The following is a 27334-nucleotide window of genomic DNA, read 5'->3' as shown; positions in this document are numbered from 1 at the left end:
GCATCGTGTGTGTGTGCATCGTGTGTGTGTGTGCATCGTGTGTGTGTGTGTATATCGTGTGTGTGTGTGCATCGTGTGTGTGTGTGTGTGTATATCGTGTGTGTGTATCGTGTGTGTGTGCATCGTGTGTGTACCCTTGCGGTTCGCTCACTGCGCTTACCCACCATCGGCAAAACCTCGCGGACTCGATACAACAACATCATCATCATCATCACCCGTGGGCAAGTCACATCCGAATTAACCCCCACACCTCCCGCGACCATCTCTTGTAAGCCAACTCAGCGAAACAACAACAAAAAAACCGCGACGGTGTTTTTTTGCTCGTTTGTTTGCTGTGTGAATCTCAGCGCCGGGGAGACGACAGACGGCCGAGCGCGAGCCGCGCGCATTCGCGGCTGGTCAAACGCGCGTGCCCGTTGCGCGTAGGCGTCACTTTGGTGCCCGCCAGCCACCCAAATGTCACCCCGCAGACAGCCGTCAGCGCTCGGTGCGCTCCAAGCGCGGCGCTCCTCTTGAGCGGCGTCACCTCGGCTCGTCCGCGGTCGGCGGAGAGCGCAAGGCACGGCGTGTTGTACCGCAGGAGGAGGAGGAGGAGGTTAAACGCGACTCTGGTTAAGGGGTAATACCCGCACGAATCCCGTGAGGGGTCTAGTTAGGCGTCAGGGGCTAATGTGGCTTGAGGTTTCGGCTGGGCTAAAGGGATGTAGGGACCTGGGTCTGGGGTTATGATGAATTTCTCTCGATACTCTACACGAAGGCGTTCACAGCGATAGCGTTTGGGGTTTGTTGTTGTTGTTGCTGCGCCGCTTTAGCCCAGACAAGTGTCAGCGGTAATCCCCACACAATCCCGACACCGATAACAAAAAGAAGATGCGCGTGGCTTGCTCATCTCCGGCCGCTCCGGATGTGTGTTTCAAGGGCCAACTTGACGAGCTTCGATGCTGCGAGGTCGCCCCCCCCCCTTCAAATGTAACTCCTGATGACATTTAACGCAGCCAAGCTTACGCCTCGTGTGCCCGTGTGATCTCTACTAAGCGTGTCTTGTGTGTGTGTGTGTGCGTGGGGAGCGGTAGTGTGGCGGTTAGCGCGCTGCGCTATGAACCCTGGGACCCGAGTTAGATTCCTGCTCATGGCCAACACCGGTGACGAATGTCTGAACCGGTCCTGGGCCTCCCCTAGGTCAACTCAGCCCCAAATAAGTACCTGGTGCGATGCGTAAATGTCGCCACGAGGGAGACAAAGGCGGCCGGGCGTGGTGCTGGCCACCCACCCCCTTGTGTGCCGTGCCGGCCTTCATAGGTGCTTGCTAACAGCACTTGTCCCAACAGTCTGTTGAGGCTACACGGGGGATCTTTGTCTTTTTGTGTGGGGATGCGGTTTTGTAGCCTTAACGCGCACTGCGCTAGGAACCCGGCGTCCCGAGTTCGATTTTCGCTCACGGCCAACACCAGTGACGATTATCTGAACCGGTCCTGGGTCTCCTCTAGGTCGACTCAGCCTCAAATGAGTATCTGGTACGATGTGTAAACATCGCCACTGGGGAGACAAAGGCGGCCGAGTGTGGTGCTGGCTACACACCCCCTTGCGTGGCGTTCCGACCTTCATAGATCATCGCTAATAGCACTTGTCCTCCCAGTCCGTTAAGGCTTTACATGTGATATTTGTCTTTGCGTGTGTTTGTATTTTTCGTGTGTACGCGTTTTCTGCACGCTGCGTTTGTGTGGCTGTTTATATCACACAAATACATGCACGAAGGTGCCGTGGTGCAGTGGTTAGCGCACTGCGTTACAAATCAAGGGATAGAAGTGTTACGTGAATCAAACGTGGCTCAATGTATTTCCGCTTCAGTAGCACCACCGGTGTTGTAGTGACGACGTTTCGCTGGAAACGACGTCCCAGCATCCTCAAGTTGTTCACAGGAGCTCGCTCGCATTTCGAGTGAAAACAAATTATGACTGAATGGTCGTCCAAGATCTCAAGTGACACACACACGCGCGCGCGCGTGGCACCCACGTAATGATTGACACCTGCATGCAAACATTTGAATACCCATAACGTATAACGTGTGCAAATATACAATGAGCGTCACGCCGCAATCTTCTGCAATGTAAATCCATTGCAGAAGTTGCTTCATAGAGCTGTATACGATGGCAAGTGGCGTTGGTATCTTTCCGCTGACTTACAGCGTCACAGTCTGCGGAAGGCGAAGTTATTGACTAACTGGTGGGTGGGAGATCAGGTCCGGGCATTTCGCAGTGTCTTAACCGGCGGGCGATGCTGCTGCTGGGGGTGGTGGTGGTGTTGGCGCACGCCTCTGACCCAAGCTGCTGTGGTGGTAGCGAACATGTCAGCGAGTAGCCATACCGCTGGCTCACCAGCAGGATGCAGTACAGCAAACACGTGGCCTCCACCCGCTCTCCGTCCGTCCCAGAGAGGGAGAGCTTCCTCCTCGCGCGCGTGGGTTTTCTCTGGGGGCTCCGGTTTCACTCCCACGTGTAAAGGGCTCATTAGAATTGGCCGAGGACACATTGATATGTAGAGGAGCGCAGAGCTTGGGTACATTTTGACTTAAAGCTTTCGTGACTGCAGGAATTCATATTCTTCGGGTCTTTCGGTAAAGTCACGTAGATAGGCTCAAATAAAATAGCAAAAAACGACGACGTTTCGATCGCAGCACAAGAGGCTCTTCCTGATGACGACCGCTTGTGTTGCGATCGAAACGTCGTAGTTTTTTTGTGACCGAAAGACCCAAAGAATAATACTTGGGTAAATTGTTTGCTCCTGTTATCGCCTGGGCTGCGTTCCTGCTTGTCTGTGGTTCCTACCCCTCTCTCTCTCTCTCCGAGACTGAGTAAATGCTCTGCATGTTAGAATTGGAAAAAATATACATAGGTTTCACCACGAGGCTTAACGCACACAAGAAGTTAAGGCGAAGAGCAATTTTTGTTTGAAGGGCCATTGCCCAAAGCGTCGCCTTGTATAGATTGATAACTTTTTTTTATTTATATATAAGGCGGTATTATTGGCGAATGTTTGGAGGATTTTACGGAGTAGGATAGAGTAGGATGCGGTAAAGTGTACATCAGCAAATTGACCATTCCTGCCCATGGCTTTTGCGAGTCAGCATCTGAGCTCGTGGTCCGCAATTGAATCAAAAGTAGCAGTAGCAGCAATAAAAGACAAAGATCCCCCGTATAGCCTACACAGACTGTAGAGGCAAGTGCTGTTAGCGAGCACCTATGAAGGCCGTCACAGCACACGAAGGGGGTGTGGGTGGCCAGCACCACGCCCGGCCGCCTTTGTCTCTCCAGTGGCGATGTTTACACATCGCACCAGGTGCTCATTGGAGGCTGAGTCGACCTAGAAGAGGCCCAGGACCGGTTGAAATAATCGTCACAGGGTGTTGGCCGTGAGCGGGAATTTGAACCCGGGTCGCCAGGCTCGTTGGGCAGCGCGCTGACTGCTACACCACCGCTCTTGGTCCGCGATTGAATCAAAAGCAGCAGTAGCAGCAATACCACCATCACCACCACCACCAACATCCGGATTGGTGTTCACCAAACAAACGAACTTACGTCGACTGGACCGTCTCGAGAAATGGCCACGACTGAAGTGCGAGTGGGGTGCTCGTGCACGCGATGCGAGTTGTGCACAAATTAAAGTCCAAAGTGTTTGACTTGGGCCCGACACGATGGATTTTGAGAATTAATTATAATCCGCCGTCGTTAGCGGAGCATGTTCAAAGTATCAAATGCGCCGAGAGTAATTATTTATTGGAGTATAAATTAGATGTGCGCATCGCGAGGACCCTTGGATAATCAACAACATGGTGCGCTTTCACATCCGTGTGGCTGTGGTGATGCTGCCCTGCGCTGTGAAGAAGGGCTATTGCCCGAAACGTCAAACATTGTTTTTTTCTTTCCATTTAAGGCAGTATTATTGACGAATGTGAGTGTTGTTGTTGTTGTTGTTCACTGCGTCTGTGTGCGCAACTGCCAACACAGCAGCAGCAGCAGCAGCATCACCAAATAATTTGTTTCATTGTGACCGGAGGATCGGGGGCCTCCCACCATCGTGCCTGGCATTGTCACTTGACATCACCGTCCTGAGATGGGTAACACGCACAGCCCTGTTTTAGACCACTTACTCAAGGCGACATCGTGGCTGTTATTCAGCCCGCAGAGTGTATCGTGACTCGAACTTGTGTCCAGCCTGCGCACTCCCTCTCCTGTCCGATCGTTTCCTCGTCATAGACGGGAGTGATCTTGTCGATCTGGCAACACAACAGCTCAGATTATGTAAGCAGCGACGAGTGACTGCAAGCGACGATCACATCAGGTTCTTGTTGTTCAGTGCTGACGGCGCTGTTCAGTGATGAGATGCAGGTTGCAATGTGTTACCGATAGACACGATTAATTAACGCAATAGGAAGAGTCTTGATCGAGGAGTGGTGGCACACTGGTTAGAGCTCTGGGCTAGGAACCCAAAAATCTGAGCTCAATTCCCGACCACGTTTAACAGGAGACGCGGATCCTGGCCTGGATCATCATCATCATCAGCTGTGACAAATCCATTGCTGGATGAAGGTGTCCCCAGCCGCATCATTACCATCGCCACCATTATCAAACCATACTCTTAGTTTTTTCGGTAAAGTCACGTAGGTAAAAAACTAAATAAAAATTAATAAAAATAATATAATAAAAAATCACGACGTTTCGGAGGCAACACAAGTCTCCGTCATCAGGTAATGAGGTAATGATGACGGAGACTTGTGTTGCCTCCGAAATGTCGTGATTTTATTTATTTATTTATTACTTTTAATTTCATTTTTTACCTACGTGACTTTACCGAAAAAACTAAGAGTATGGATCCTTGCAGTCACGCAAAAAGCTTCAAATCTAGCATCATCAAACCCTCCCTCGTCCTCTTCCGATGTTGGCAATCGGTATCGAGAAGACGCACAGGAGCTCATTGAACCTCCCCAGCAAAGCGCGGTGCACGACCTCTTGGGGCCAGCGTCCTGCTCTGATCATTCCTCGGTTCCGAACGAAAACAACGACACTTGCCGGGTTTCCTCTGCTCCGCTGGGGGTAGCCGACACACGCCGATGAGGCACGCTCGGCGGAGTCTCCGGATAATTCGACGCTCCGGAAAGTAAGACGCGCCCCAGAGCTGCGTGGGAGTGTCAGCGTCGTTATCCCAATGTATGTACGCGTATGTTGAACTTCTTTCGCACCGTACGTGACCAACCACGCAAATCGTAGGCGCGGCCAAATCTGGTCACACTTTCACACACACACCTACCGGATCATGATACGCCCCTAAGGGGCGAAAGTGCGTCTTATAATCTAGGGCATACGGTATTTGTTTACACACCCACACACGCACATATACACATCTCTTATTGACGGGACAATGTTATGAACAGGGGCGATGTCAGCTTTCTCCGTGGCCGCGTTCTAGAGGCGGCGCTGGCGTGGCGAGAACGCGCGCTCTGCGTCTCCCGGCGTCTGGTTCCGTGTTGATCACCGCAGCGAATCGACTGCCGCCTCCATCCGCCGCCTTTGTCTCGCTGGAGGGGGCCCCCCTTTCATCAGCCACCGGAGCGTTCGCTTCACGAAGGGGATTGTATTTGTTCGAGACACGCGACGAACAGTCGCTTTGTGTTCACCGCCCAACCATACACACACACACACATACACACACATACACATACACACACATACACACACATACACATACACACACATACACACACACACATACACACATACACATACACACACATACACACACACACATACACACACATACACACACATACACACACACACATACACACACATACACACACATACACACACATACACATACACACACACACACACATACAAAGACAAAGATCCCCCGTATAGCCTTAACAGACTGTAGGGGCAAGTGCTGTTAGCGAGCACCTCATACACACACATACACACACACAACAACAAACAACCGCCATTCGCCACTAAGTGGCGGTGACGTCACCACGACGCTTGTGCCAGGCCATGTGCACCCTGAGGCCACGTGAAGTGTCGAACGCCCACTGGCAGGAGGTCACGGGGCAGACCCAGGTGCCACGGGTCGACTGACCGAGATGACCGAGACGACTGGCTGATGCACCACCTGTGCCCCCTACTGTGCCAACTTGCTGTGCTTTAGCCACCCGGCGCTCCGCTCGTTGTTGTGAGCGTCGCTCCTCCGCCCTCCGTTGTTGTTGGAGGGCGACTGCCTCCAACTGCCACACACACATACACACACATACACACACATACACATACACACACACACACATACACACACATACACACACATACACACACACACATACACACACATACACACACACACATACACACACATACACACACATACACACACATACACAACGGGCGGCTTTGATTTCGTCCTGTTGTCGATTTGCTCTTCACTCTTATGGGAAAATAAGAATAGGGGTTTTTTACCCTTTCTGGCAATAACACAGGTTGTTAGGATGTGCAAACACCAAATGGATACCTTTTGCGAGGAATCACGTCCGCATTAACCATACACGGGACACGTGGTGAACATGCAAACTAACGCGCTCTGACATAATTTACTTGCGTTGTCTGTGACACCGATTGGCCTAGACCAGAGAGAGAGAGCAGTCTTCTTTTCACTCTTCCCTCCCTCCCGCTTCCCCCCAGCCCCTGCTCACCCCCCCCCCTATTCCCCTCCCCCCCCTCTCTCACCCCTCTTCCAATTTTATTTCAATTGCGCCATTGACGTCATGGAATTAGACACAGCGCCCCATTCGGACCTCTCGCAGAGCGAGTGCGTTGCCTCATTAGGGAATCCATGAACTGCGGAAGCAGATATAACCGAACTAATTCTGAGATCCCTTCGATTGTTTTTATCGACACACCAGAGGGCGCGACGACTTTCCCACCAAGACCGGTTGCCCGTAAATGTCGTCACGTGACAGTGTAGCCCATGTTTGTCTGTTGTGCAATCATTCGTCAGCGAACTGAGATCATCGACTCGCAATACTTGAGAATCCAACGTAATCGTGCGCGGTTGAAGCCTGGATTCGAACCCAGGTTCTAAGTGCCGTGATACCAATATCACTTTTTTTTTAAATTCACACCCAGTCGGCAACTTAACAAGACTCAACCCCGCTCAGCGTTCGACAGGACGGGCGCATTCAGGACGATTTTACTCGTCGTGAAGAGGCAGCACTTCCGCCAATCCCATTATCGTTGGGCAACTGATGTCTTATTTAATTCTTCTCAGGGTTAGGGTTTAATTGGCATGGTTAGCCAATTCTCCCACGGGCATTTCGTAAAGCGTCGGAGGAAACGCACGCGGAGATAACGCACTTAGATGGGGGTGAGAAACACTCAAACCCGCCGTACAGATAGGTCAGAAACCTACTTGCTGTGCCGCTTCCTTATTCATGTGGGTGGTTCAAGCATGTGGTCTAACAACCACACCAGGGGGACACTTGTCATGGATAATGGAGAATGTCAGCTTTGAAATATATTTTGTGTATTTGTCTAATGTTGGTTTAACAGGCCCTGAGTGGTGGTGAGAACAAAAAGGTTGAAACCAGCCTGAGATTGCTCGCTTATACAAATGCTGCTGCTGCTGTTCTTGTATAATATTGGTGCAGAAGTTCAATATAGACCGATGAACTAAAACAATATTTGATTTTATGTGGAGAGACAGACATTGATAAAAAATATATATATATATTGTTATTCCAGTTGCACTCAATATTGATTTAAGCCACTCATCAGTCACGCAAAACTTCAATAACAAGCACAGCCCGCATCGGAATGACCTAATGAACAGCTGGAACCACTATCGGCCCTCGTGAAGCCTGTCCCAGTGGCATACCGTGGGTGGATTTGACGGTGGTGCAAATAATGAAATGAGGCCCCCTGTCTCATTCCTCACATTCTCCATATCCCGGCGCCTGGGTCACCCATCTCGTGGAGCCCCAATGCAGTTGCACCGCCTGTACACTCGCGAACTACGCCACTACCGACTACATGAGACTCATGCCATTGTTCGTTTTAAAAACTGAAACTATATATTTTTATTTCACCAGGCAAGGCCCACTGAACTGTGTAGTTCTTATTCAGAAGCGAACTGGCCACAAATGATAGCTTATCATGTGGAAATGTATAGCAGCCAAATACTTTAAACGCATATTGATTCTAAATGTGGAGAGAAAATCCTGAGGACCCGTAGAAAAATCCACAGGTTCGCGCGGAGAACATGTAAACTCCAAATATACAGTAGCAGGCGTCAGGGTGGGGCTCGAACCCACGACCTCCTGTATACGAGGCGAGGTTGTTAACATCTCGCACCGAAGGCCTTGGGAATTTGCTCTCAGACAGCAGCCTGCGTTTGCCGTTTTATGGCTTGAAATCACGGGAGAGGTTTAAGAGTAACCATATCGGGAGTGAGCTGCAATCTAAATGTCGTGAATATATCTGCCACAATAAATCTTTGCATTGCATGTAATACAATATGCAACGGGCCCGTCTGCGAGATTTGACAGACACCCCGCAGACGATATACCATTTTTCAACACAATCAGAGGCTTTGTCCATTACGTACGTGCGAAGAAAAAACACCCCCACCTGAGATAATATATTGCTAGGCTGCGAAAAATGGAAGCAAAACGCGAACTGTGGTCATATATTTTGTTTTCTGCAGTAAACTCCACAAGACGCGTCGATGGCCACATTAAATTACCTCCTGCAGTTCTTTCTCTCTCTCTCTCTCGCCGTGCGGGACATGCTGTGTCCTTGAACTGTAACAGCAATGCCCTTTAAAGACCCAGAAAGGCCTCGCCGAGTCTCCAGACTGTTATTATTTTTACTGACGCGCCCCTGCACTGACAGATGCTTGGCCAAATACCATGAACAAGCGTTTGGCTTCGTGTGGGAGGAAACCTGAGTTCGTGGAGAAAGCCCACCACGCATAGCGAGAGATAACACTCCGCACATATGGATTCAACACGCTCGCTGTATTGAAACCACGTGTGAACACCTCGCATCCCCATCTGATTTTGGAGTTTCACAGATGTGCCAGCCTCCAAAGCTCACCTCCGAATTGCAAGATCCGTGGTGGTTTCCCAAATTCATCGCGACCCCAGCACAGTTCGTCGATTAATGTTCAGCAATCTTTTCGATTTGAAATCAAGTCACGACACACCGCACGTGTCTGATTATTTTTAAGCATGTGACTTGGGTCATGGGACCTCCTTTGCCAGTATCAAAATATAAGAATAGGTTTTACCCTTTCTGGCAACAAAACAGGTGTTAAGATGTTAAAACAGCAAACTGAAACCTTTTGCCAAGGAATCATGTCTGCATTAACTACATATACTTGTGGTGAACATGCAAACAAAAAACATGCCAAAATGCTGTTCGCCTTTTGGCGTCCTCTGGTCTAACACTGTTCGAGACTAGTAAATAAATGTCAAGTACGTGTGGTTAATGCAGACAGGATTCCTTTGCAAAAGATTTCAGTTTGGTGTTTTAACATCTTAACACCTACACTATGAGATCTCTTTTACCAGTGGCAAAATATAATGGTAGGTTTTTACCCTTTTAACTGGTACAAAACTGACACCTTTATTCAAGGCATCATGTTTGCAATGACCACAACACAAGTAGTCAATAAAGCAAACAAAAAGAAGCAACTCTGATAAGGATAATAATATGCACTGTCCTTGAAGTTGATTGGCCCACACCCGAGACGGCTTTCTTTAGAGCCTAGTCCCCATTGGTGTAGGGCCAGATGACACCAGAAGGCGTACAACTCAAAAAACAGTGCAATATCAGAGTATTGAGAGTTCGGGGTAAACATTTACACTATGAGATCTCTTTTACCAGTGGCAAAATATAATGGTAGGTTTTTACCCTTTTAACTGGTACAAAACTGACACCTTTATTCAAGGCATCATGTTTGCAATGACCACAACACAAGTTGTGGTCATTGCAAGGCATCATGTTTGCAAACATGATGCCTTGAATAAAGGTGTCAGTTTTGTACCAGTTAAAAGGGTAAAAACCTACCATTATCTTAACACCTGTTTTGTTGCCAGAAAAGATAACAGCTATTCTTAAATGTGACTTGGGATTTAAAATGTGCATCGGCTCTCTGTACGGTACCTGAGACGTGTTTAGCGATCGTCTGGCATGCGCAGTGTGTATGTTTTAATTCGTACGATATTTCAAAGGAGCCAAATTGGTAAACTCGAAAATGTGTACAGTGATGCATCGCTAAGGAATGGAGTTTGAAAAACTGTCCTGTACTCATTCGAATATAAAATAAATGTAATCTAATTTATTGTATAATACATGCATTTATTATAATTAAACGAGCAACTCTTTATCAATGGGATGTGACAGGAAGGGGAGAACATTCGAATAATATAATGTGTGGAAAAATAAATGGATGAGGGGACGAGCGAAGATAAAGAGTGGGACACAAGGGAGAAAGGATCGCAAAAACGGGACCAAAGGGTCAGGAAAGATGAGGGATGGGGAGGAAGAGGCTGCATAAGGGCCTCGACGCCGTATGGAACATGAGGCGGGGAGAGGGGAGGCATTTAGATTGGAGGTGACCACACACAAGTCACGGAATTTATGCTGATTTAAAGATATATAGATATGTAAAGAATTAAAAACACGTGTACAGGGCCTGCTATTAAATGGGATGCGTTATTTCTTTAAACAGGTATTAAAAAAAAAATTAAATATCCAATCGATTTTTTTTTTTTACAAATCTGCCATATATATTTAAATGATCAAATGAACATCATCTATCGGAGCAGAATATCTCAATGGGAAGCCCAGTGGCTGAAATAACGAGATTCGTGTCATCTCGAGCTTTGTTTTCGTTGCCGCGGCTGCTGGGCGCTGTCCGTGGTGCTGCTGATCGCTGTCCGTGGTGCTGAAACCTCTCGCCCGCACACAACCAACGGCATCCGCTTGCTGTGGTTTCCCCGCTCGCCTCGTCGTGACGCGCACCAATCATCGCCCGCTCCGTGTACTACGAGCGGTGGGCGCTTAATAGCTACCAATAGGGAATTGTTCGTATGCCAATTTTTTTTTGTGTTTAAACTGTTCATCAGAAAATATGTTTAAAATGTATTTATTATCAGGCTCCATGGATGTACTCTGTATTGTGCTGTCTGAAACTCTTACCCAATCTTACGTCTCTGCAATGAAGAAGGACCATTTCCCAAAACGTCGCCTATTATGTTTTTTTTTTACATTTCAAGGTCACAGCGTTATTGGCGAATGTGTTGAGTTTTTTGTTGTTGTTGTTGTTGGTATTTGTTTGTTATTCGTGCTCCTGAACCAATGCCAATGCAGTATCACCAAATCATCTGCCGGACGATGGCGTCATGGGGGCTATTTGACCATACTTCACCACGCTGGTCAGTGCGGGTATGAGGTGGTCGGTGTATATAGGATGCGGGAACATACAAAGTACGTTACAACAATGGATTAATCTGCACTGCCATGTCGCCCGGCAGACGATTCCAACCGTTGGTGCATTCGTGGTCCCAACATCCGACTACTATTTTGGCTCTAGCCTGCTTAGCTTCAGAGGACCTGAACCGCATGGTCAATGGCTTGCCTATGCAAATACTGTCTTCGAATTGACTGTACAATAGTGTGTAGTATCCGTACATGCGTGGTGAACGCTGGTGTGCACAATAGCGCAGCGGTGAATGGCAGCTGAACACCGCCTGAAACACCTCTAAGTCGACTGGGCATAAAACTGGTACCCAATTACGCTTCGTGTCACCGCCGTCACTCGAACGACACACGAGGCTGTGCGTAGCCCGGCAGGCTGGGAAGGGTGTAATCTTTCGTCTTAATATCCGCGCAATTGGCAATTGATTCACCTTTTCTCCCATTCATTCTCAAGGCTGTTGACGCTACGCTCGCAGAGCAATTGGCTCATTTGCAAGCGAGGAAACAATGTTCGCGACACGCAAGGTAATAAATGCAATCAAGAGATGCTCCGGACCGACCCTGCGGGGTATGCCACGGCTGCTGTGAGTGTATGCGCCGGGGACATCTGATGGATGCCCCGGACCAGCGAATCGAGTTATTTAATCAGCTTTTGGCGGCTTCGAATTGAATTCACTGGTTGTGGCGTTGAGTTTGAAACGGGGGGGGGGGGGGGGGGAGGAAAACAAGACGACCGCGGAGTTCAGCAAGTAAATAACTAAGCAAGTGAATGCGCCGACGCAGGGATTTTCCGCCGTGTTGAGTGCGATGTCGGAACGCTTTGTGCCTGCCTGACGGAATGGTGAAGCGTCGCACCGGATAGATATTTTAATGGGCGTGAGGTAGGGGGTGGAGAGACGGGGTTGAGAAACTAAAAAGTGCACTTTTCAGTAGCTGCGAGGGAAATAAGAAAATGCTGATGCAGATCGCAGGATGCCAGAAAAATCAACAAAACAACTCAGAAAATATAAAAGTTCTTCCCCCTCCCCCCCCCCCCCCAGTGAGCAGATGCTGCACGTTCTCTTTTTGACACAAGTGTCATACCGTGGTGGAGTGTTGGTGCAAGTGGGCTAGCACACTCTGCTGCAAACCGGCGACCTGAGTTCAATTCCCGGCTGCAGATAACATCGGCCGTGACTCATAATATCTTGAACCCTATGTTGGGTAAACCCCCCCCCACCCATTTATTTTCACCAACTTGAAGTTTGGTAAAGCAAACCGCACAAGGAGGCCATCATCCAGTATTGGATTGACAAAGGGCTGTAAAGTATGTTGTGTATATGTGTAATTCTTTATACTTCAATTAAACGCAATGTATGCATTTGAACTTCTTTCGCACCGTACGTAGCCAACGTGCTAACCATAGGTGTTACAAACACTGTTCTGAATACATTAATAGATGGATGAATCCTGAGATTGGCTTCTGTAAGTAGTGTAAAGGAAGGCATGCTTTTCATTTGTAAAAGGAGACGTGACATTTTGAGCCACTTTGTCATTTTTGTACAAAGGTTGTATCTTGTTTACTTGTATATATTTTTTCGGGTTTCCCTTTGCTAAGGGAACCTTGTGTCTCAATGGACTCTCACATAGTTGCGACTACAGGTTTGATGTCCTTGGCACATACCGACATTTTCAGAAAATGCCAGTATGCAACCAAGATAGAAAAGAAGCTACTCAGGTATTCGGAAGAGGCAGGTAAATATTTTAATGTATTTGAGCATGCAAGCGAAATGTTTTTTTTTCCCTTTCAAATACCAGCTTATGTTTTGCTCAATTTAAAACCAAATTTCATAGAGTAGTCACTCGTGCTCCGGTTTCCTCTGAGATGTATCACACTGGTTAATCGACTGAAAATGTATTTATATATATGTAGAGGACTTGCAAAGCTTTGGCAAATGCTGCCGCTGGCTCTGGCTGCCATCTCCCTGGGTTTATGGTTTCCCGCACCACGAACTAAAACTGCGCGGCGTGTCATCGATGCAATTTTTCTAACCTTGTTGGGACTTATCAGTACAGCGGAACCATCATCGCACGTTGTAGTGCATGATGCTGGGTGTCAACATTGCCTTGGGTATATTGGAATCCTTAAAAAGTAAACAAAATAAGCCCAGCACCATTTGTTCAATTGGAACATATTGGACATTTTCACGTGACCTTTCGTACATCCCCTTGTCACTTTTCACACCGCGGTAAGAGCGGCAACTCTCAGACGATTCTCGCGGAAAGCAATGTGCGAGTGGAATGTACGAGGTGGGAATTGTGTTGCTGTTTGTGATGTGCACTCAGGATAAAACACCGGGGAAATTCTGCGTTGGCAGCGTCTCATTAAAATGCACCGGCAGGGCATGTCCTATTCCACACGTTCCGCACGTAGCGAGAAAAATCCACAACGTAGCCAGGAATATGACAGCAGGGTTCCCAAAGAGACAATTCCACACATTCGCACACTCGGAACACTAAAGGCTGTTGTACTTTTAATCGAGAACGAACTCAAAAGTCTGGCTGAGCTGCAAGCTGTTTCCCATGGATTAATATCAACGCAGAGCCGTTGCCTGCCGTGCTTGCATAAATGGTCTGAATAATGCAGTTGAGCAGAATCAGAATCACAATCAGAATATGTATTTGCACTGAAGCAATCCGATGAGCTATAAAGCTTGTATTCATTGGTGTTCAGTAGAGGCGGGTAAGAACGTTACAACAACAAACTGTACAAAAACACGACAGTAGTGCAAAGGTAAACAAATCACCCAAACACAAACAAATCCAACATTAAACCATCCCCATCCTACCAAGCAAAGCCCACTGTAGGTCTTCGCTTATTTTTCAGAAGCAACTTGGTCACAAATGACATCTCAACAAAGTGGCCCATCATTTGGACATTTATAGCACCAACATAATCGAAATAATCTGAACGCTTGTTTGAATGAGATGAATATCGTTTCCTTTGCCTACGTCCAGGTCACACGGAATGCGCACGATCTCATAAGATCTCAGAAGATAAGCAGTGTTGAGCATGGCTGGTGCTTGAATGGGTGACCGCTGTGAACAGCAGGTTGTTATAGGCTGCTGTGCGGCGGGGAGCAGAGGGCATTACATCCAAATCCATGGTCTCACTGTAGTTTCTTTGAACCCAAGTCTATGCTCGCTGCCTTGAAGCATCCTGCATCCCACCAGCGCGGTGAAATGTGGTCAAATAACCCCCACACGGCCATCGATGTGTGGAGAGGCTCTCACCCAGCAGTCGGCCGGTAGAAGGGCAGTTTCATCTTCTCGTCCAGTCGGAGATGTTACGCAGCCCGGGGTGCTTGGAGAGAGAGAGCCCTTGTCAGCTGTGTCCAATTAATGTGAAAGGTATGAGAACCTATAAATCATTTAATTAACATGACATGGGTACCATATAACACAGCTGTTCGTGGGTGGGTGGGGTGGGGAGAAGATTCCGTCCGCTTTGTGTTTGCCATTCACGTTGAAAATTCGGAACGAGCCCCTCCTCGTGTGCTTGATGGACATTCGAGGCATGTGACACTTGGCGTGCCGAGGTCCGAGCGCTCACCGTCCTTCCCCAAGCGTGCCGGCAGCTGTTTCACGTGGACCGCGTAGCCCGAGCACAAGTGGAAAAGCTCCGCCGGCATGGAACGCCGAGCCGCATCGAGGCCCCTGAAGGAACGGGGTTTCGCTGCCTTCTGCAATGTGCTTGAAATTGGGAACGAAAAAAAAGGGTGGCGTAGCTCTCTCTGAGCCGTTTGCAGCCTCAGCATCTGCCAGGGTCACTTTCATGAAACACGTTCCGTCTGTTCGATGCCTTTGGCTGGAAAAGCATTATGTGACGTCTGCAAAAGAAAAAAATGGTTCAAGCTTCCCGGTTGAATCGCCTAAAATACCAGCGGCTGAACATCACAGAGGTGGACTGACACGCTACTGGGTATGATCTTTTGAAAAGAGAAGTGACAGCTCCTGGCAGCTTCCGTGGGTAATAGAGGGAGGACGATGATGAGCCAGCGCTCGCAGACGACAAAGTAACAATGTACAAATTTCGATTTAAAGCTTTCGTGACTGCAGGCATTCATCTTCTTGGTTCTTTCGGTCACGTAGAATGGAAATAATAAAAAAAAAATGTGTTCTTTTTATTATTTTATTATTTCAATTCTACGTGACTTTACCGAAAGAACCAAGAAGATAACAATGTACAAGTCACGATCTGTTCATCGGCGAAGCTTTTAAGAAGCACGGCCCCAGCATGATTACTTTGGTACCGGTTTTTGTTGCATCGCAGGACCACGCGAGATTTCTATCGGTTTGGGGAGAAAGGGGAGGTCTTCATGCAGCAGTGGCTTGATCATGGCTAATGGTAATGCCTGGTTTGTGAGAGAGGGTGTGAGTGATTGGGGGTCAGAGGTAGGTTCCAAAACAAGTGTCTGGGTCGTGTGTCACGGTGGTGTAGGAGTGTGTGGGTCATTAAATTATACAAATGCATCCCCCCATTTTCTTGCACTGAGAGCATCCATCACTAGCACATGCCAAGCGCGGACGCGTGCCCCGGGCTTTGAAAGATGCATGCGTGACAGATGCCCAGGTGTTGGGGCTCACGGAGCTTTGTGCGAGCAGGTGTTGGGGTGCGCGAGCACGTGGCGTCGACTTGGGAGCATTTGGTCAGGGGAGGCCAAAGTTGTTGAGTCACCCGGCAATGTTCCTGAGACGTTCTAACCCCCCCCCCCCCAGCTTCATCTGCCTGCGTGTCTCGCAATGTTTCACGCACCGCGGTGAGCACAACGTGTGCACACAAACAATTCGCTATTATGGGCATTGACGTATGCAAAGCATTGAGACCAAAAGACTGTACAAATACATTTCTGGCGATTGTTATTTTTCTAAAATACGCTTCATGGTTTTCGTTTGTTTCTTGCCGTCTAATTATGCACAACCGTGACCTTTTACCCAAATCTAAGGATACTTAGGGGTCGCTACAGTGGCCCTTATTTAAGCGTCCTTATTTAAATAAGGACCACGGTTTACAAGGGCCACCCGATTGTGTCTACAGGGTGCTTCAAAAAATGTTAACACTTCTGAGAATTTGCAACAACACCACGAGACACGTGACTCCGGGCTCTGGAGACCACCTGGAGAAGATTCCAGGCCACGTGTTGACAATGATGGCGAACAAGTGGAGACTGATAATTGTTTTTTTACCCTTCTATCTGGAAACAAAACTGACACCTTTGTTTTACAAGGAGTCATGTTTGCATAGACCACAAGACCTGCAGTCATAATGCAAACAAAAAAACATAACTCTGATAATATAGGCACTGTCCTTGAAGTTGATTGGTCCACACCCGAGACAGCTTTCCTTAGAACCTAGTCTCACATGGGTTGGACCAGATGACGCCAAAAGGCGCACAACTCAAAGGCAATGCACCATCAGAGTGGAGACTCTTTGACTTTTTGAAGCTATTAACGTTACATTTGTTATCATGTCACAGTGTAAATTATTATACGTTCTTTTACCATTAAAAACGATAGTCCCATATAAGTGTTAAAACATTTTTAAGCACCCTATCTAGTAATAGGTTTTTGCCCTTTAAACTGGTACAAAAACTGACACCTTTATACAAGGCATCATGTTTGCAATAACCACAACACAAGCAGTCAAAATGCAAACAAAAAGAAACAACTCTGATAATGATAATGATATGCACTGTCCTTGAAGTTGATTGGTCCACACCCGAGACAGCTTTTCTTAGAGCCTAGTCTCCATTGGTGTTGGACCAGATGACGCCAAAAGGCGTACAACTCAAAAACAGCGCACTATCAGAGTATTGAGAGCTCGGGGTAAGCATTTACACTATGAGACCTCTTTTACCAGTGGCATGCGTGTGGTTGTAACGCTTGGAGGATGCACACAAGGACGTGAATTCCTCTTCGAAGAGCAACAATTCAAATGCGCTCACAGCCTTTTGAAAATGGACTCATGCGGTTTCCACGATGTCTTGGACAGAATTACGGCGGGGGATGATGCTGATGATGACGATTGATGTAAATGACAAAGATGACATTGGGGGGGGGGGGGGTTGGTCTTCGGAGAGGCACTCTGCACCATGTCACTGGAAGGGCAGCGTCACATTGTCCCTACAAATGGTTTTAGGACTTTACCCACCCCCACTCTCCCGCTCCCCCCTCCTCCCAAATCGTGTTATTGGGCACATCACCAACGTGGTGTCTGGAGATGGAGGAAGTCGTTCGGAAATCTCACGGAGCGTGTTGGAGAACGGCCCACGGGAGCGATATTGGTCCAGATGTCGGAGAACATTCCTTGATTTGTGGCCTCGCTGTCATTTGCACAGGGCGAGGTGGATTTCCCCACACACTCTGCTGTGAGACTGTTTGGCAGTATGACGGTGAAACTGATAGTATAACAAAAAAAATTGTCGCACTCGGGGCTGAGATATCGACACAAATTTAAATGTGAATGTATTTTTTTGGTGTTTCGGTCCATTCATTGTTGACGAAACTGAGACCATCGACTCTCTGTGCCGGGAAAAAAAAATCACGGTTTAATTACGGGCGGCTGCAGCCTCATACTCTTTGGATCTTTCGGTAAAGTCACGTAGAAGGGAAATAATAAAATAATAGACATGAAACATAATAAAATTCTCACGACGTTTCGGCCACAACGCAAGCAGCCGATGGCTGCGTCGTGAGAATTTAATTGTTTTATTTATTATTTTATTATTTCCCTTCTACGTGACTTTACCTAAAGAACCAAGAATATGAATCCCTGCAATCACCAAAGCTTTAAATCGAAATTTTATTGTTATTAGTTTTTTTAAATTTATATCTACGTGACTTTACCGAAAGAACCACGAAAGCTTCAAATCAAGATTGGAGTATCTCAGTCTCGCCAGTTCTGGAACGACATAGCTCGCCGGTCACATCTCTATTTGCGAACGGTTTATGAAAGAAAAAAAAGCACTTACCGCCGGTTACGGGAAATCAACTTCTGGACGTCCGCACAACCCCGCCAATGCTCCACATCTTCACGCGTTCAAAGGAGGGGGCACTTTCATTTTGCGCGATTTTAGAGACCGACGTGAAATGAAACCGGATTCGAGCGGTTGCTCCCTACAAGTCCTCGAATGTGCCCGTCCGCACGGTGCCGCTGGGGGTTTTGTTGTTGTTTTTGTTGTGAATCCGACGCAAGGCAGCCGCCCACGTGGGCTCGTGCACGATGATGGATGGACAACGACGGGGCGCCTCCCGGTAGATCCTCTGCACGAGACGGGGTGAGCCACCCGTGCTCAGCAAGGGGTTGGGGGACGGGACGAGCTGGTCCTTAACTGACAGCAGCTGCTCCCCATGCCTCGGGGTCCGTCATAGAAAAAGGAGACATCTCGAAGCCTGCCCTTGCTAAAAAAACAAACCCGAGTGCAAATGGCTCGCTAAGCGTGTACGAGTGCGTGTGTGTGTGTGTGGTCGTGTTTGTGTGCGTCTGTGTGTGTCCTTTGTGTCTGTGTGTGGAGCGGTGGTGAATTGCCTAGCGCACTAAACTAAGAACCCAGGGACCCGAGTTTGATTCCCGCTCAAGAGACCAATAATAGTGGCGAATATTGTGGTCGTGGGCCTCCCCAAGGAAGACTCGGCCTGAAATGAGTACCAGGTGGACAACACTTGCCCCAAAAGTCTGCTAAGGCTATAGGGGTATATATACTTTTAGTTCTTTCGGTAAAGTCACGTAGGTAAAAAATGAAATTAAAAAATTTATTTTAATTTCATTTTTTACCTACGTGACTTTACCGAAAGAACTAAGAGTATGAATCCTTGCAGTCACGAAAGCTTCAAATCTAGAAGCTATAGGGGTATCTTTATCTTTTGTTGTGTTTGGGTCCAACGGGAGTGTATTACTGAGTACTTGGCTACTACCTGTGGTATAGGATCGGTTCCTATACCACAGTTTACATCAGCGACGATTCATCTGAACCGGACCTCGGCCTCCCCTACGTCGACCCAGCCGTAAATGAGTACCTTAAACGGTGTGTAAAACATTGTCACTGTGGAGACAGGAGGTCGATTGTGGTAGTGGCCACACCACTGCTTCGTATGCTGTGTCAGCCTTAGTCGGTGCTCGCTAACAGCCGGTGAAATCCCTGTGGGGGGGAGGGGCTGTATTTTGTCTTTGTTTGTTCAATTAAAGAGCCGGTTCTCAGATGATGAAATGTATTAGGGACAACACGTCCTACTGATATTGCAGCTGTTGACAATACCGGGGCAGATTGCTGTAGACCTTGGCTTGATCCGTTTAAGGGTTTTACATATGCAATGCATTTTTTTTGCGGTGACATTCAAATTTGAAAATAAAAATTGGCCGGATTTATTTTGCATATTGAAAGTAGAAATCCATATTAAGCTTCTCAAGCATCCGTGCGAGATGAAATGTAATTTCACTGTACATTGTGTGGCTTCAAGTCATATACTGTTGCTATCCAGTGTGACCTCTGTTCATTTAATTTAAGCCTAAATCTATGAAACAAAAATCCAAAACGGAAAAAAACATTTAGATTTTCGGGGTAAGCGTTATTTTTGTACTCTGTCATGGAAGGATTCAAAGCCTGGCAAAGCCAAATCAAGATTCGCTTCGTTTTTATTTTTGTCTGCTGCTGTCTCATATTGATCTTGACCTTTAGACTTTGAACTTATTAGTCACAATGCCTGTCAGTTTATCATGTCAGCGCTGTTTGCTGTATCTCCTAACTCACGCGCACACATATATTATACATAACGCCCCGTTGAAGTCGGAGGCAATTTGCTTACAGAGGCGTGCGCACTCTACAGAGGGCTGCCCTCATCTACATGGAATATGTAAAAGGTCAAGGCGCAGCCCTGCACTTGCCTGGTGGAAGGACCTCCAAGACACACACACAGAGACAGAGAGAGAGTGAGTGCCCTCTCGAGAGTGTGTTGGCCCACTCTCCTACACTGGGCCACATGTCTCGAGGCAGGAGTACTCACAATTGACCCACCGTAGGTGACCTGCCCGTCGGCTAACTGCTGGGCCGCTGGGTGAAAACGAAAGATTGAATAACCTTTTTGGTATTCATCTTCTTGGTTCTTTCTCAAGTGAGGACGGCTGCTTGCGTTGTGGCCGAAACGTCGTGAGAATTATTTTATGATGTTTTATTTTTATTATTTTATTACTTCCCTTCTACGTGACTTTACCGAAAGAACCAAGAAGATGAATCCCTGCAGTCACGAAAGCTTTAAATCGAAACTTTTTGGTATTCTTTGGTTCTTTCGCTAAAGTCACGTAGATAGTAAAATAAGAATACAAATAAACCTTTTTGGCTCCACCGTTTCAACCGCCAATGCTGGGGGAAAAAACCCAGAATCGAACCGGCGATCCACTGAATTGCGAGTCCTGTCTCTCCAACCACGAGACCGTGACAGCGCGCGCCGTAATTAGATCTAAATAAAGGTGTACACGTGCATTAGGCACCTACATCGGGCGAACGCGTGCACGCGCCCGCCGCGGTTCCTAATGAACGCGCAGTCACGCTGCGTGTGCGCGCGCATCCGCGCCGCAGACTTGTCTCCACCGCAGATCGATCAGCTCGAGCACGGACGCGTTCCGGTAATGCATCAAGGCTTTCCCGGCACAAATGTGCGTGTGTCCGCCTCCACTCCCCCTTACCCCACGCTCTCTTGCCCCTGGTGCTCCCTCCCTTTGAGCGCGTCTTGTAATCTTCACCGGGCTCCTGATCCACGATGGAAGGCGAACGAAGGCTACGGAAACAACTCGCTCGCCCATATTTGTGCGCTCAGTCGACGGGCGATGCTCCCAGCTCTTCCAAGACGTCTGGCCAGCGCCGATAAACTGTACCCGCTACGGGGAGTTGCCCTTCCGCCAGCAGTGACCGTGAGCGGGCAATTGCAGGGCCGCACCTCGACCTCTTTACCTAAGCAGCCAGCAACAAACAGCACTGTTGAAGTACTGAAATTGATGAGTTATTCCCGGCCACGACTAACATCAGTGGTGAGTGATATCTGACCTGGTCCTGAATCCCCCCCCCCCGACACACCCCCTCCTTCACCAACCTTCGGCTAAGTATGGTGAAACAACCCTCATGAGTTACGCAATATCGTTTTCTTTTATCAATGAACTTGATGAATGGGTGTAAATCATCATCATAATTATTTTTTTGTAAAGCTTTAAGAAACTTGACCTTCGTTTCAAATGCAGTTCCGGGAGTTCCCACGATTGCACACACCAAAGGACGTCGTATCCCGAGGGCTGTAAATGATAATTGTGATGAGTGTTTCATTAGTTTTTTAGAATACAGTTCGCAATGGTCGAAAGCCACGTGGGAATGACGCGCAGTGGTGGAGCGGTTAACGCGCTGCGCTACGAACCCAGCGACCCGAGTTCGATTCCCGCTCAGGTGCCTTGTGTACATATATACACAATCTCGTATTTTGTGTGCGTGTGTGCGTGGGAGAGAGTAAGTATGTGGGTTACAAATGGGAAGTCTTTGTTGTGGATTTGTTTTACTTTTTTTGTAAACCCAATCAAAACAAAGCAGATACTTCCTGCGCTTCTCATGTGGCCAAACTGCACGAGGGCAATACTCGGCACGTCGACAATAAGCCGACACACACACACAGCAATGTGTCACAGTCACCGAATATCAACCACGAAAGGAACAAACCACCACCAATCATTGCCACCAATCGTGAGCTTATGCCTCCCTCGGTCGATAACGTTGCCTTGGCTGCTGTGGTATAATAACAGGGCCCCCCCCCCAAGCCTTCCTGTTCCATTCCTCCGCTCATTGCTCACACGGGCAAATCCACTAACACCCACCCCCACCCCGCCACTTCCCACCTTGTGGCTGGAGTCGGGCACAAGGCAGCCCTCGCACTCCCCGTCTGTACCTTGGGTCCACGTCTGTTTTTGTTTGTTTGTTATTTATGGAACCATCTCATCCAGACGTCAGATTATTCCAGCTCTGTGCCATGTTATCCCCTCCCCTCCCCCAAAGGAGTTTCGGTGTTAGAGAAAAGGGAGAGAAGGGGAAAACGGAGTAGTCCCCCTGGTGAATTGGTGAGCGATGTGGTGGGTTGTGTGTGCTGTGTTGCGGGGCAGATTGTAATCATCCCGTTTGTTACCCATTCAGGAGTGGGGACAACGGGTGGGTGGGTGGTTGTGGGGACGATTTTTTTTTTAATGGGAGAGAAGGGGAAAACGGAGGCGCAGTCCCCCTGGTGAATTGGTGAGCTGAGGTTGTGTTGTGGACTGTGCGCGGGGCGGATTGTATTAATCCTCTTTGTTTTCCCCCATTGAGGAGTGGGGATATCGGCTGGCTGGTGAGAGGATCCTGGGGCTGTTTCTCGCCCTTGGGTGTGAACGCCGCCACAATGGAGCCGAGGGTACGGGGCTTGACCCCTCGTGCACCCCGTTGTTTATTCCTGGCGTCTGACCTCAGAGGGAGAGGCTTAAAAAATCTAATTTATTTGTACGCGTGCCAAATTACGAACAGCAAAAATAACTAAATCCTCTAAATTATATACGTGGCCAATTTTCAATCTTTACCGGCTGGGTCGAAGTCTTAATTCAGAACACGCGCACGCATCAGATGCCCCCTAATGCCATTTCCGTAATTTCAAATTGGTCATTAACTTGTGAGGTTGCCTCCGCAATTGGATAGAAAGCGAATTAGGAGTGAACGGGCTGCAGGGATGCACCTGCAACAGATCAGCGCTCACTCGGGGAGCAGGCGGCAATTGGAAGATTTCTCATCATTAATCACAACTGCAATCATTCTACGGAACGTGTGGTGGGTGCACGAGTCAAATATATTTGGAAACATGCGTTTCGATAACACTGGTCAACACACTTCCAACGGTTTTAAGGTAATTTTCGGGTGCCGATTCCAAATCTGGCATCAGTTTTTGTCTATCACATCAGGTTTTTGAGATATCAAATATTGCATTTTCAATAGAAACTGCAGAAGAAAAATATTAAATAAATGTGGATATCTACATAAAATGATATTATAAACACACTATCCTAAAAATACAGCACCATATTTTAACACTAAAGCAGTCACTGACTCGCAACAACTTGCAATCATAAGTGACAGATTTAATTTCGGGTAAAATCAATGAAAATGGGGTATGCCGATAGCATAAAAATGAGATGTGATAGAGCAAATCTGAGATCAGATTTGGAATCAGCACCCTGAAATTAGTCTAAAACAGCAGCATCCGATGTAACACTTAAGATGTAGTTTGCGTGTTCTCCCCCTGGTTGTGCGGATTTTTCTCCGGGTCCTCCGGGTTTTTCCTCCACGCGTTTCGAGTATTTGGCTGCTACAAATGCCCACGCGATAAGCCACTTTCTATTGTGGCCAGGTTGCTTCTGAAAAAGAACACAATAGCTCAGTGGGCTTTACCTGGTAAGGTTAAAATATATATAATTTCGTTTTGTTTGTAATTTTTTAAAGTGATTTGTTTACATTTCCTATACTTTGCACTCCTTTCGTCTTTTTTTATTTGTTGTTGTAACGTTCTGACCCTGTGTCCCTACTGGACATCTGTGAAAAAAACAATTTTACAGCTCATTGGATTCCTCCAGTATGAATAAATATGCTGATTCTGATATCTCCCTGCAGCCATACAGAGCGTTTGGCCAAGTGCTGTTTGCGAGCACCTATTAAGGCTGCCACGGTGCACTTGGAGGTGGTCTGTTCAGCGCCACGCTCAATGTTTACACGCCGCATGAGGTGCCCGTTTGAGACCTAGGTCGACCTAGGGGAGGCCCAGGACCAGTTAAGATAATCACCACCGATGTCAGCTGTCGCTGTCAATGTAGCTCTGCAGCGTGCAGTGTGTTTAACCGTCGTGCCACCGCTCCTTCAAGCATTTTTCTCCGCAAAAAAAACTGAATTTCTCTCCAGCCGATCGCGTAAATCACCCACCACTGCGGGCGGTTTATACGCAGCTGTGCCCTGCAATGGCGAGTAGAGTAATCGTATCAATTGGCCAAGCCAATGTATTTTGTCGCCGCGTCACCGCCACTCTGTACACTCGTGCACACATTACATGCGAGCACGCACACTCGTGCACCCGTATGCGCACGCACGCACCGTGAAAGCCACGCAGCAGTCATGTGCCGCGTTTGTATGGAGGTCACGTGCCCGCCCCCGTGAGCCAGGGAAGGCAATAGGCCGAGAGAGCGGTAGGGTGGAGGCAGTGGCGATGATTTGTGACCTCCTGACCTTCACGTGACCCTGATGGAGCTGTTTTTCTCCACGCTCCTTTAAACCCCTGAGCGTTGCTCCCTGCCGGATGTGAGCGAGTGCCGCTGGAGCGATTTTGATATCTGTCATGGTCCATCGTGAACCCCTTGATCTCCCCAGAATCAACATCTGCAAATGTGGAATTCACGAATCGAACACAAAGCATGCCTGCCAACCGAGACCTCTGGAAGCCCCCCTTCCCTTTGCAGCCAAAGTGTGGAAACAATTACGGAACAGCATCTGAATGGACATTAAAAAAGGAGGCTTTACCCACAGAGGAGTGGCGTCGTTCCCGAGGAGTGTGATCCTCGTCTCTTTGAAGGGCAACGCTCGGAGCGGTGGAACTTTCTGCTCGCGACCCGTGGCGCCCGTCATCGTGGCCGAACCTAGGCGACGAGAATTGCTCATCATAACCCCCCCCTCCCTCTCTCTCTCTCCACGGAGGACACTGGTATGTGTAAGAATGGGTCGATTGATTGATAGAAATCAATTATTATTTATTTTATCCGTGACCCCCATTGCCAGGGCCGGATTAAGATTTTGTAGGCCCCTGGGCTACAGGTATTGTGAGGCCCCCCAGTAATATTTTCAAAAGGAAAGCAAAGTTAAGGAAAAACTCATTTACAAGGCTAACAATAAATAAAATTCGGCAGTTAACTGGCAGAGGCCCCTGGGATGCAGCCCCTAAGGCCCATTGGTTAATCCGGCCCCACCCATTGCCCTCGATTCTTATCGTCCATGAGAGTCAGAATCATAATCTTTATTTATCCCGGAGAAATCCAATGAGCTATGCAGATCTTTTTGTCCACTGATGTCCAGAGTTGGAGGGTCTGCACAATATCTTATTATCCACAGCCCTATCCCCTCCGTGTTATGTGCAGTTATCATCGGTATTTCTCATCCTGCTTCGTGGAGCCGATTCCTGTTACGCGCGAATGTCTTTTACCTATCATCTACAGACAGCCGCTTGTTAAGGCGCTGTACAGAAACAACGTGCATTTTTACTTCGTTGAGAGAGGCGGTCGGTCAAGGGCAGAGGGAAAACAATCAGGACAATACACTGAATCAGCTGGGTTGGGGGTGAATCTTTCTACGTCTCACGAGCACGTGACATTATTTTTTTCTCGGCCAAGCTTTGTGTCTTGCCAAGCGCGTCGCCCTGGGGTGTCCTGGAAGCCTCGCGTCAACGTTGCTTGTGAATTACAGAGCGAGGAGTCTCAAAAAGTCGAGTCATCTCCCGAAGGCGGCTTCGGGGGAGAAAACACGAGGCCTGCGACAGGTCGAATGGTGAGCCGCAGGCAATTGCTGTCGGCCATCCTTGCCAGCAGATGGCTTCAAACTTTCAATCGTCGCTGTCGTGACCTTTAAGTGGTTGGAAGGCAAGAAATGCCCTCTCGAAGCGTGTGGCTCTTGGCCAGTTTTAGCCCCTCGGTTGTGTCTTCGGGCTTGGGCCACGTGCTGCCTGACGTTTCACTCCACGTACTGGGGAGCTTCTTGGGAAACTGAACTTCTTCTTTCGTATGACATGCGGGTCGGTGAGGAGGGGGCGGGGGGGAAGCAACAGTTTGTATAGATGTCATAGTTCAGTGTTCATCAATGCAAGGCCCGTGGGCCACTGGCGACCGCTGGTGGCCGTTAGTACAGCCCCTGATGTGCTGCCCCCAACAATACACACAAGTGAGAATACCCTCTCTAGTCATCATCGTGCTGCTGTCAAACCCCCAGTGGTTTCAAATGTGTGACGGTCCCTCAACACTGACAATGTCTTATCGGCGAAAGCGCCCTTCCCTCCCACCCCCTTTGAAATTTAGCGAAGAACTTTGACATCATAATTGAACGTTTAGGTCCTTCAAACCAATCCAAGGTGGCGTTAGACGCTGTACGGATTGCAGAGATACCGCCGGGGTGTGTGCGCATGGGTGGCGCACTCGTCCAGGGTGCGTGTAATGGTTTGGGGATTTAGCACAGGCACGCTTTGGCGATTTTTTTGATAGAAACTGAACTGAGCAGCTCACTTTGTCTCTCTCAATAACTTGGCCTTGGCGACCACATCGGAGAGCTCTATGGCACAGTCGCGAAAGCCTACGCAGCAATCCTACGCAGCTTTTGTTTTGAGCAGTAACCGGATTGTGATGCCAGCCTCATATCTTTTTGTTTTCCAAATTTGAAACGCATCAGAAAGCCTCGAGAGGAAATGCGTCGCTGTACCTTCGCCAAGCTGCTGAGGGAGCAATCGTCATGCCATCGCGTCACGTAAGGTGTGTATGTGTGTGTCAGAGGTCACAATCCGGTACCCGATACCCGTATCCTACCCGATACCCGGCTACCCGTACCCGGCCGGGTATGGGTACGGGTAGGCCGTGAGTCACTGGTGAGTCACCGTTTGTCACTCATTTCCCAACGTCTTGTCTCTTCTCACAATTTAAGTTCCTAGAATCAACCCACCCTCGCCTGGAACATGGCTTCATCCCAGAGGTCGCAATCTGG

The 27334-nt window shown here is 48.2% G+C and overlaps 1 protein-coding gene across 1 annotated transcript in view; it reads left to right on the top strand.

The window, feature by feature from the left end:
• LOC144943723 (IQ motif and SEC7 domain-containing protein 1-like) overlaps window positions 1-27334 on the top strand; it is a 215460-nt gene that overhangs the window by 1114 nt on the left and 187012 nt on the right. The window lies entirely within an intron of this gene.

The sequence above is a fragment of the Lampetra fluviatilis genome, chromosome 32 (assembly GCF_964198595.1).
Source record: "Lampetra fluviatilis chromosome 32, kcLamFluv1.1, whole genome shotgun sequence".
Classification (NCBI taxonomy): Eukaryota; Metazoa; Chordata; class Hyperoartia; order Petromyzontiformes; family Petromyzontidae; genus Lampetra; species Lampetra fluviatilis.
This window is presented reverse-complemented; position numbering and strand designations above follow the sequence as displayed.